Source organism: Myotis brandtii, unplaced genomic scaffold, assembly GCF_000412655.1.
Source record: "Myotis brandtii unplaced genomic scaffold, ASM41265v1 scaffold434, whole genome shotgun sequence".
In the NCBI taxonomy this organism is placed as follows: Eukaryota; Metazoa; Chordata; class Mammalia; order Chiroptera; family Vespertilionidae; genus Myotis; species Myotis brandtii.
The window spans coordinates 883,840-896,068 of NW_005366599.1; the positions used below are offsets into that span (position 1 = coordinate 883,840).

At 58.7% G+C, this 12,229-nt stretch overlaps 1 protein-coding gene across 1 annotated transcript in view; it reads right to left on the reverse strand.

The window, feature by feature from the left end:
* CEP104 (centrosomal protein 104kDa) overlaps positions 1 to 9,161 on the reverse strand; it is a 36,441-nt gene extending 27,280 nt beyond the window's left edge. The window contains exons 1-2 of the mRNA XM_014546190.1: positions 9,157 to 9,161; positions 2,655 to 2,658 (exon numbers count right to left, since the gene is read on the reverse strand). The gene's annotated coding sequence lies outside the window, so the exon portion shown is untranslated. The remainder of the gene's footprint in view (positions 1 to 2,654; positions 2,659 to 9,156) is intronic.
* Positions 9,162 to 12,229: the final 3,068 nt, after the last annotated feature.

Genomic DNA, 12,229 nt, shown 5'->3' on the forward strand with positions numbered 1-12,229 from the left:
GGCTCTGCACGCCCGAAGGCTGGTTCTCCTGCCAGGTGAGTGGGTGCCCTTTCCACGGGGCCCCCAGGCCAGTGCTGAGCTGCCCTCCCATGGAGGTGGGCCCTGGGCCTCTGGCCAGCAGACCCCGAGCTGCTGAAAGGCTGCTGGGCCCACCCAGGGCGCCTGCTCCAGTCGCACGGGCCTGAGAACCTGCATATCTGACAAGTTCCGGTGGCGCTCCTGCTGGTCGGGGGCCCTTGCTGATGGGGGCGAGTCACAGCTCTCGCCAGCATCTGGGAGCACACCGTTCCTTTTGGGGGGGGGGAGTTGGAACGAGGAGGGACATCAGGCGCCTCTGGGAAGCAAGCGTTTTGTGCCCCTGGGCAGCTTCCTCGGTGACAGCGCAGGGATGTCAGGGTCTGTGCCACTGTGACGTCTCGGGCATTGGGTAAGCCTGAGTCCCGGGCCAGGGGCATCAGCCGGAGCCGGTACTCTGAGCTGCGCAGGCAGACCCCGCAGGAGCCTCCCCATCACCCGAGGGATCCCCGGGCACTGCTTCCCCAGGTGCCACCCCTTGGAGGACAGCGGGGACTCCGTCCCACCACTGTCCTGGCCTTCACCTCTGTGGGGTGTCAGGTGTGGTCCGGCCTCAAGTGCCGATGACAGAGCTGGGCAGGGACTGAGGTGGCGCCTCCTGACCCCAGCGCGGTGCTCACCTTGCTCTCTCTCGGCGCAGGGTCCTTTCGACATGGCCGACTGTGCGTCCAGACACTCTATCAACCCCTACGGCAGCCGGGAGAGCCGGGTGCTCTTCAGCACCTGGAACCTGGACCACATGTGAGTCCACGGGTCGGGGGCTTCCCAGTGTTTAAACAAATAGGCACCACCCGGGACACAGGCAAAGTTGCCATCATCAGGCCTTGCCAGGCAGCTGACCCGCAGCTGTGGCCACGCTCAGTGTGGCTCAGGGTCCAGTCAGTGAAGGGACGTCTCCGAGTGCTCGACCCGAGACAGCGCCGAGCCTCCCACCCTGGTGCTGCTCCTGGGAGGCGGCCGAGTGTGGTTCCCTCTGAAATCGTCATTTCCCAGTTACCTTCTCCTGTGAGCGGCCAAGCGCTGTTCCGTGTGAGCTGCCTGAGCCCGTGGTGTCAGAGCCTGTGCTGGAACAGGCTGTGCCTCGGGGGCGCCAGCAGGCCTGACCGCCCTCCCCTCCCTTGCAGAATAGAGAAGAAGCGCACGGTGATCCCCGCGCTGGCGGAGGCGGTCGGCGCGCAGGCCGGGAGGCAGGTGGACTGGGAGTACTTCTACAGCCTGCTCTTCACCTGCGAGAACCTCAAGTTGGTGCACATCGCCTGCCACAAGAAGACCACCCACAGGCTCAGCTGCGACCCGCACAGGATCTACAGGCCCCAGGCCAAGCCCAGGAGGCGGGCTGCGCGCAAGCGCCCGTGACTCGGGCCGCGTCGTGGTGCCGTGCGGGATTTTAACTGGTGCTGTTTTTCTGCCACTGCAATAGCTTCTGAAAAACACGTTTACAGAATCTCCCTAGATTTCTGGCCTCAGCACGTTTCGGCATGTTTCCTGCGCCTGAGAGCTGCGGACACCGGGGCCTGGGGCCTGGTCGGCGGGTCAGGGACCGGAGTCCTCTGACTTGACCCACTCTGCTTGCTTGTGTGGCACAGTTGCCACGGGAACGGCGTCATGGCCAAAGCCGCCACCCTTGCCTGAGGGACAGCTCTGCCGGGTCTCCACTCCCCAGACCGAAGCTCCATCCTCTGGACTCTTCCAAATGCTGGGATCGTGACCCTTTCGGGGTGAACTGCTCACACCCAAGGAGCACAAGCGTGCTCGCTGCTGTGCATTGCGGCCGGAAGCGGGCCTCCCACGCCTGTCAGAGGGGCGTGGCGATCGTGGCCCCGCACTCAGCCATGAGATCGCTGGCTTCTAGGCCAAGCGGTCAGGTGTTGTTGATTTCACGGTTCAACCTAACACGCGTCACGAGGCCCCGCTGTGCAGCAGCGCAGGTGTTTGTGGCTGGACACGGGAGCTGCCTGTTAAATGCACCGGCAAGTGGCTTAACGCTAAGGCCACGAGTGTGTCACACACGTGCTAGTGTGAGGCAGCTTGTCTGTGCACAGCAGTGATCCTGGGGACGGTGGGTACGACGGTTACAAGGACTAATGTTCTAAACCGTGTTTTATAAGAGTCGGCCCTCGTGTCCACCGGCTTCGTGTCGCAGTTGGAATCCTCGGATGCGGAGGGCCGACTGCACGCACTGCTCTTCCTCGTTTTACATCAGGGCCTGAGCATCCTCAGATTTTTGGTGTTGGGGTGGGGGTTCTGGAACCAGCCTCCCGCGGGTACCGAGGAATGCTTGTACTTGAAGTTTTTAAAATGAGCATTTATTTCAGAATTTTTAAAATTTAGTTTTTTACCTTTTGTAACATTGAATTTTCACATTTGTTGTAGAACCAGGAAAAGCAGTAAAGGTTTTTCACAAATAGACGTGTCGGAAACGTTTGCACTCCCTGACAATGATGGAAATGAGGATAAAAAAAGGGGTCAGTGATTTTTAAAAACCTGACCCAAATCGTCCCGTTCTCCTACTGGAGCGGGAGCGCCGCGGACTGAGCCAGGCCTGCGGGGGACGAGCAATCTCATCTCGCGGAGCTCACCTGTCTGTCAAGCAGTGCGGCAGGGCCGTGTCCCCTCTGACTGTTCGTGGAGGGAAGGTCGGGGGCTGCCAAGGTCCTTGCTCTATGCGGGTGGGTTTTGGGGGTGGCGGTTCCATTTCCAGCCACAGAAGTGGGGGTTTCCTGCGTGTCCGTGTGAGCAGCCTTCTTGGCGGCGGGTGGTCTTAGAAGAGGTGTTTGGATGCTCTCCTGCGACACAGCATGGGTGACCCTGCCGCCCGCCCGGCTGTGGACACAGGGCTGCGTCCCTACCGCAAGGGGCTCCGTGTGTGACTGTGTGTCACTTTGCAGACCAGTCTTAGAGCCTTTCCTTCCACTGGCAAGAATGCGTCACAAGACGCTCCTTGTGGCCAGGTGCCTAGCAGGTGTCGTCTTGGGGGGGCAGCTGTGCCTGGTAACAGCTCCACCACGGAGGCCAGCTCGGAGAGCGCAGAGAACACGCTACTGGTTTAGGTAAAAGGTTAGGTGCCAACAGCTCAGGAAGAGGTGCACAGGGCCAGGTAGGCGGGACCCGGTGTGGAGCTTCCGGCCCAGGCTCACCAGGCTCACCAGGCTCTCCGAGTGTTCCAGCGCCAGCAGGAAGGTCTCCGAGAGACCAGCGAGCTGTGCGGTCCTCTGGTTTCAGTGTGGCTTCATCACAGTCCTGACCGGCCACGTTCTGTCCTTGGCCATTGGAGACAGATTCAACCTCCAGGCTCTCCTCTCCCCAGAGGCCCCACCCTTAACGGCCCAAAGCCACCTGGTTAACATGACATCAACCAGTGAGGAAACGCCAGGGGTTGCAGAGCTGTGAGCGGGAGCCCAGGATGAAGATCTTATAAACCACAGGATGGCAGCGCCCACAATAGGTGAGGAAGGTGCTGCTCACCTGCCTCAGCCCCTCCCCCCCCCCGCCCCCGCCCCCGCAGGAGGAGCCCTCAGGCCACAGCGGCTGGTTAGGGGTTGGCTGGGTGGAGAGGCTGTCCTGGCCTTCGGGGCCAGGCAGGGCCGGACCTGCTTTGTCCCAAACACTTTAGAAAGGAGCACAGCTTCAGGGACACAGACTTCTTTAAAATATTTTCAAAATATATTTTATTTTTCGCATATAACTCCTGCAAAAAGTCCATGGTCAACCTCAGCCTCACACAGAGACCGGGGTTCTCGAAACCGCCTGAATCAGCCCGAGGAGGGTCAGCCCGTGAGGGGGAGAGGCTGGCACATCACAGCTAACACTTATGGAGCGTTTCCTTTGCAAACCTCTCTCCTTCACCCCGGCCCGAGGCCGCCTCAAACCATCCTCACGTCTGTACAGACGGAGACCGGGCGCCTCATGCAAGCAGCAGCAGCTTCCTCCTGCCAGGACGCCCGGCTCCCAGTGGAGCCCCCAAGAAGTCTGCTTAAGGACACATCCTCCAGAGGATGAACTTCCTAAGTCCCGTAACCTTAACCTGTCCACTGTTACCGCACTCAATACGCAAGGCAGTCACCGTGTGTACTTTATTCCTACATTTCTGCGTCCTCCTCGTCGTCGTCATCTTTGGCTCTGAAATGCATCTTCCGGAACTCCCGTCTGCTCACGGAAGGACAAGACGAAGACGCCGGTGGAAGGTCCTGGGGGGGAGAGAACATGCCCTCCTTAGTCACCCCACCCTCTGCCTCAGCACCTGCGTGGGCCACAGCGCAGCCCCCCCTGCAGACAGTGGGACCACTCGGCCCACATGGAGGAAAGGCGGGAAACGAGCCCAGGGCACATGGCCCACCCCACCCCCGGCGCAGGCCCTGCGGGGACACCGCCCAGCAGCCATGCTCCCCGCGGAGGGGCCAGGGTGGCGTGCCCAGTGAGGAGCTGCCATCATCTGGGCTGAAAGATGACGGTGCACCTGCTACTGCGCTGAGGCAGTCCTCACACGCAGCCCCCGGAGCCCCCCGGAGGGGAGACGGCGCCCCACTCACCTGCATGAGCTCCACGTTCCCGAAGAACCGGCTCACGGGCATGGGCTGGTTGCTGTCGTCATCCAGGAAGGCGCTGCCGTCCATCTGCAGCACGGAGCCGCCCCCCACGGCGGAGCTGCTGTCCAAAAAAAAACTCGGCCGTGACCGAAGGGAAGGCCTGTGGTCCCCTGTGGAGCGGAGATGCCGGCGGCCTCTCCCGGGGGGGACGGGCCGTCTCCCTCTAGCGCCAGGGGCTCATGTCCACCAGGGCTCCCCGGCGGTGCTTGGGGCGGGGCCGCACTCTCGCTCTTGGGGACCAGTTTCTGTGATTCTGACTTCACAAGCTGACCTCGGTCACACTTGAACTTCTTGGAAGTTCGCCTGTCCGTGGCTTTGTGTGAGGAAGTCTGTTGAGGAAGAAAAATGCCGGGAAAGCAGGCCCGTCTAGGATTATGAAGCGGACGGCAAACAGAACAGTCCCACCCCCGAGGCCCCCTTCCTCACACCTCAACCGGGACGAGCTGAAGCCCCGCTTCCACGGCTGGGTCGGGGCCAGGTCACTGCTGCCACCCAAGGGACAGCGGGGAGAACCCAGACCCCAACCCGCTCCCGCACACCGCGTGCTCCAGGCTGCCCACTGCCGAGGCAAGTTCAGAAGCCCGTCCCGACGGACTACAGACTTGCAGCCAGAGAAGCCAGTTTCCGTTCGTTTCTGGAGTGTGAGCAGCTGAGGGCAGGGGCGGGGAGGTGCTCTGCAGCTCATACGTGGCTCCAGCCTGGCTTCCACGAGCCGCACGGGGCACCGAGTCCCAGCCGGTGCCGCCGCACTGCACGGAACGCGGACACGCTGAGTCCTCTCCCCAGCCCACGCTGCCTTTCTCTCGAAGCCTTAGGGGTGGACAGGAGGGCGCTATGCCACCATCGCTCAAAAGGCTGCATTGAGCCCTGGCCGGCGTGCTCAGTGGTTAGAGCCTTGGCCTGCGCACCGGAGTCGCCAGTTCGATTCCTGGTCAAGAGCAAGTACCTGGGTTGCAGGTCTGACCCCCCCTCCCTCCCCACTGGGGTGCGTGCAGGAGGCAACAGGCCAATGTGTCTCACATCAGTGTTTCTGTTTCTCTCCCCTCCCCTCCACTCTCTCTGAAATCAATGGGAAAAAATCCTCGCTCCTTGGTGAGGATTAAAAAAAAAAGGCCGAATCAAAGGTGACAGGACCTGAGCCAGGCCCGCTGATGGCCAGACACTCCTGGACCCAACCTCCTGCTCCGGTCCCCAATCAGCACACCGCAGAACGCACGCTGTGTAGACGCGGACACCCGAGCCCTGGCCCCCATGTCTCCCTGGCGGAGGCTCACCTGACATGCTGTCCTGCCAGACGGGGCGGTCCTGCCTTCCTGGGCAGAGGTCAACTTGGCTGAGCAACTCCGGGCTCTCAGACGCTCTGAAGACCGCACTGCCCCTGTGAGCTGGACGGAGGCAAGGCTGTCAGAGGCCGTGCCCTGAAATGTGGGCGCGGAGGGGCTTCCTAACCAGGGAGGACACTGGACACGGTCCCCCACTTTCCATCGTGGGGAAGGACACTGGACAGTCCCCCACTTTCCATGGTTATGGAAGGACACTGGACAGTCCCCCACTTTCCATCGTGTGGAAGGACACAGGACAGTCCCCCACTTTCCATGGTTATGGAAGGACACAGGACAGTCCCCCCACTTTCCATGGTTGTGGAAGGACACAGGACAGCCCCCCCCTTTCCATCGTGTGGAAGGACACTGGACAGGGTCCCCCCACTTTCCATGGTTGTGGAAGGACACTGGACACAGTCCCCCACTTTCCATGGTTATGGAAGGACACTGGACACGGTCCCCCACTTTCCAAGGTTGTGGAAGGACACTGGACACAGTCCCCCACTTTCCATGGTTATGGAAGGACACTGGACACGGTCCCCCACTTTCCAAGGTTGTGGAAGGACACTGGACACAGTCCCCCACTTTCCATGGTTATGGAAGGACACTGGACACGGTCCCCCACTTTCCAAGGTTGTGGAAGGACACTGGACACAGTCCCCCACTTTCCATGGTTATGGAAGGACACTGGACACGGTCCCCCACTTTCCAAGGTTGTGGAAGGACACTGGACACAGTCCCCCACTTTCCATGGTTATGGAAGGACACTGGACACGGTCCCCCACTTTCCAAGGTTGTGGAAGGACACTGGACACAGTCCCCCACTTTCCATGGTTATGGAAGGACACTGGACACGGTCCCCCACTTTCCAAGGTTGTGGAAGGACACTGGACACAGTCCCCCACTTTCCATGGTTATGGAAGGACACTGGACACGGTCCCCCACTTTCCAAGGTTGTGGAAGGACACTGGACACAGTCCCCCACTTTCCATGGTTATGGAAGGACACTGGACACGGTCCCCCACTTTCCATGGTTATGGAAGGACACTGGACAGGGTCCCCCACTTTCCATGGTTATGGAAGGACACCGGACACGGTCCCTCCACTTTCCATCGTGTGGAAGGACACTGGACACGGTCCCCCCACTTTCCGTCGTGTGGAAGGACACTGTACACAGTTCCCCACTTTCCATGGTTGTGGAAGGACACTGGACAGGGTCCCCCACTTTCCATGGTTATGGAAGGACACCGGACACGGTCCCTCCACTTTCCATCGTGTGGAAGGACACTGGTGGCCTGAGTGTGGGAATCCAAACAATTCTGGGTTTAAGATGCAAGACCTCCTCTCCCCACTGTCTTGGGAACTTGGGGTGACCTGCCCCATCACACGTCTCTAGGAACCTCCGTTCATAAGGTAACTGTTCTGAAGCAGCAGCACACAGCCTTCCTCAGAAGCTTCTCCAGCTTCCATGTGGTGCCAGGTTCTGGGTGAAAGGCAACATGAACAAGCCCCCCAACCCTGGACCCTGAGCCCCTCAACAGTAAGAAACTGGTCACCTCCATTTTACTCTGGAAGCTAAAGACGCCTTCTAATAACAAGGGAGAAGTTAGTTAAAATGAAAACGTGAAAGAATGGTACTTAGGAGCGGGTTTAGGCCCTGGTACAGGGAGTCCTGTGCGCGCTGCCCTCAGCCGCCCTGACGTCACACCACCCCGCACACCGGCCCCGCGAGCAGCTCGCCGTGGACAGCACTGCTCACTGGGCGGCTGGCTCCCCGGAGGTGCAGCAGCTTTTCCTGTGAATCCCCTTTCCTGGCCCAGACGCTCAGGAACTGATGGGAGCGAGTAATAGAGAGAAGGAGCAACCAGGGTCACTGGGTGACAGGCTTGGAGCTGTCCTCACCACACGCCCTGGGGCTGGGAACCACAGGGGCAGAGGAAAGGCCACACAGAGGGAAGGAGATCAGAAAGGAAGAAGGTCGTTTAGAAACTCACAGTAGCATCTCATCCATCCCGCCCAGGCTCCTGAGGGCTCACGGCTGGAGCCACGCCCCTCCCTGAGCCCAGCTCACCTGGCTGCCGCCACGCCCCCCCCTGAGCCCAGCTCACCTGGCTGCTGCCACGCCCCTCCCTGAGCCCAGCTCACCTGGCTGCTGCCACGCCCCTCCCTGAGCCCTCAGCTCCTGGAGCAGGGGCCTCACACCGAGGCCTGTCCCTGTCCTGGCTAAATGGAGCCCTGGCTCAGACGTGGCCCGGGGGACAGGCAGCATCCAAGCAGAGCTCTTCATCTCTTCCCAGAGGAGCTGCCTTCAGTGCCGCACAGTGGGCAGCCGGCCTCAGGGCTCCCAGGGCAGTGGCAGCCGGGGTCCTGGAGCAGCTCCTCGCAGGGGGGCCCCCTGGGACCCGAACAAAATCAGGCACTTGCTTAGAAGCTATTCCCTCAGAGAAGCCAGAATGTGACTGGATTAGTTTGTGGAGCAATTTATGCACCAGGTCACAGCTGAAAACAACTGAGCAATGAGCCGGTTTACCAGCTGGGTGTGGTCAGAGAGGAAGGCAGTCCTAGAAGCAGTCATCTGGGGTGACTGTGGGTGACCCAGTGGTGCTCTGGGGGAGGGGAACAGACTCTAACAGCACAACCCACCACGTCACTCAACGAACAGCACACCAACACTAGCAAGCTGGGAGGTCAGCACCCAGAATAGCGGCAATATGGTATCTAAAATATCCAGTTTCAACAGAAAGGTATGGCACGCAAGGGAACAAGCAAGCAGATCCGGGCCCTGGAATAAGAGCAGACAGCACTGCCTGTGAGAGGGCCCAGAACTTGCATTTACCAGAAGAGACTTTAAAGTAGCCGTTATAAACACGTGAAAAAGAGATGAGAGACCGTGAGTTAAAAAGTAAAGGAAGATCTGATGATAATGTTGCATCAAATACAAAACATCAATAAAAAGAGAGAAATTATAAAAATGAACCACATGGAAGTCCTGTAGTTGAAAAGTATGACTAAAATGAAACATTCACCAGAGGGCTCAACAGTGGGATGAACTGGCAGAATAAGAATCAGCAAACCTGACGACAGACTGATAGACGTGCAGCCCTGAGAGAAAAACGAACGTAGGATCTTAGAGAAACGCTGGGCACACAACATACGTGTCATGGGAGTCCCACCAGGACAGAGGAGCAGGAGGCGAGTCAGAGGAAGGATGGCGGGAAACTCCCCAAAAGACTGAAGATCGCCACCCGCACATCAGGCGTCTCCAAGAACCCAGTTCTGAGTAGGACAGATGTAAAGAGCCACAGACATCACTGTGAGAGAACCGAGCCAAAGACAAGGAGAGATCCTGACGCAGCCAGAGGAAAATGACCGGGCTTACGAGGGCACCAGCTGCTGACTCACCAGCAGAGACCCGGAGGCCACAGCACAGCGGGTACATTCAAACGCACTCAAAGTTCCCAGAGAAAAAACACTGCCAGCCAAGATCCCACAATCCAGCAAAGCTATTCCTCAAAAATGAAGGCAAAATAGACGCTGTCGGATAAACAAGCACCCAGAGGACTTGCCACCAGCACACCCACCGTACAGGAAACACTGAACTCTTCAGGCGGAAAGGAAGCGATCCCGGATGGCAATCCAAATCAAGGGAAAAGAAAGCCCCTGTGAGTGCACCTGTGTCCTAAGTGAACAGCAGTCCTTCTCTTACCCGACTTAAAAAGCAATCACACACAGTAACATGCACACAATGTATGCAGAAACGTGCTATCCTACCTAATAAAGAGGGAATATGCAAATTGACCGTTATGCCATAACAAAGATGGCTGCGCCCACAGCAGAGGTGGGGATCCCGTAACGAGCCCTAATGAGCAATCAGCAGGGATCTGAGGCTGCACCCCCCACCTGGTGGGGCTTGACAGGGGACCTCAGGCCATGCCCCCTGCCCCGGCGCCAGGCTGGGGGACCTCAGGCCACGTCCCCCTCCCGACGGAGCTTGATGGGGGACCTCAGGCGTGGCCCCTGCCTGGCAGGGCTTGACGGGGGTGGGGCCGGCTAGGTCTGGATCTAGCCCAATGGGGGTGGGGCCGGCCAGGTCCAGGTCTTGTGCAATTTCAAGGAGCATGTGGCTGGGTGGGGACTGGACTCTGGTTCCCATGGTGTGCCCCAGACTCTGACAGGAGGAAGATTTTCATATACATTTTACTAATTTTCTTTCATCTCTGACACTTCTATTCTAGAGAAAGGGCAAATAGCAATCCTATATAATAAAGAGGTAATATGCAAAGTAACCATCACACCCTCACAAGATGGCTGCCTACGACCAGACCGGCAGGGGTGTTAGTGAGGGACAGCCAAACGACTGAACAAGCAGGGTGCATGGGGTGACCACACCAGCAGGGGGGTTAGTGAGGGACGACCAGGCTGGCAGAGGGGAGCAGTTGGGGGCAACCAGGCCGGCAGGGGGGGCAGTAAGAGGCAACCAGGCCTGCGGGGAGGGGGCAGTTAGGGGCGACTGGGCTGGTGTGGGGGGCAGTTGGGAGTGACCAGGCCAGTGGGAGGGGGGGCAGTTAGTGGCAGGGGGGCAGTAAGGGGTGACCAAGCTGGCGGGGGGCCAGTTAGGAGCAACCAGGCCGGCAGGGAGGGGGCAGTTAGGGGCGACCAGGCAGGCAGGCAGGCAGGCAAGCAATTAGGAGCCAGTGGTCCAGGATTGTGAGAGGGATGTTCGACTGCTGGTTTAGGCCTGATCCCAGGAATCAGGCCTAAACCGGCAGTCAGACATCCCCCAAGGGGTCCCGGACTGGAGAGGGTGCCGGCTGGGCTGAGGGGACATCCCCTCCCCCGTGTACAAATTTCGTGCACTAGGCCTCTAGTATTAAAATATTTCCTCTAATTAATTCCCTTTTAATGTGCATGAATTTCGTGCACCGGGTCACTAGTTTGCAATAGCAGGGTAAAGGAGGTGAGTGGGAGCAAGGCTGTACTGGGCTAAGAAATGGCTACAAATGGAAAAGCAGGCATGACATCGCACTACTGCGTTTGTAACAAGAAATGTAATATTCATAACAGCACACCATGAAAGCGGGTAGAGAACAAGAGCTATCCAGGCCTAGCATTTCTGCATGTGTGGAATGAAGCTGGTACAAATCTGAAGTGGATTCTGCTGCTACGAAGGACACATTAAACCTACAGAGGCCACTGGAAAAGAAACTTTTAAACCAGGGGAAAAAATCATTAGTGTTATATTAAAAAACATCCACTTTGCCCGGCTGGTGCAGCTCCGTGGTTGGGTGTCAATCTACGAACCAGGAAGTCACGCTTCCATTCCTGTCAGGGCACGTGGGGGTTTGCGGGCTCCATCCCCAGTGGGGGCGGGACGTGCAGGAGGCAGCTGATCCATGATTCTCTCTCATCATTGATGTCTCTTTCTCTCTCTCCCTTCCTCTCTCTGAAATCAATAAAAACATCTTTTTAAAAAATTTTAATAAAAAGCATTCACTTTAACTCATTTAAATGAGGAACAGAACAAAACAGAGACCACATAACGGGAACAAAAGGAACACGGCATAGGTGTGTGCACCCAACTATACCAGTAACGTTACATGTGAGCTGCTACACAACGTAATCAGGACCAGACAGGTCAGCCTGGGACCCACCACCGCTGCCCGCAAGACCCAACCACATGCCGCCTGCAGGGGGACCTCAGGCTCGAAGGCGCTCGGGGTAAAAGGAGTTGGGATCCGCTCCTGAGGCAAACCCGGAGAGCCCAGGTGCAGCGCCCCCTCCGCCGGGGTCAGGGGTGACTTGTGTCCCAGCCCCTTGCCTCAGTTCACACACCGCGCCGGTCACCAAGTGCCAGGAACCGGGCATCTTCAATCCTCACCCCTCTCCGGGTGGATTCCACGTCACCCCACTTTGCACAGGGGATAACTGGGGCCAAGCTGAAGGTCACCCAGGCTTGAGTCGTGGCAACAGAAAAACACGAACCCCTGGCATGGCAGCACCAGAAACGCCCCGGGTCCAGACCAGTTCCGGAGAGCCCTCCTCCCCATTCCCGGAGGCGTGGTCTTAGGAGGCGTGGCCTGCGAATCCCCTCCCAGAGGAGGCGTGGCCTGCGAGGCCCTTCCTGGGGGCGTGGTCTGAGAGGAGGCGTGGCGTGCGAAGCCCTCCAGGAGGCGTGGCCTGGGAGCCTCCCCGCCGGGGAGCGCGGCTTGAGCGCTCACGGAGGACCAGGCCCAAGCAGAGGTCCCC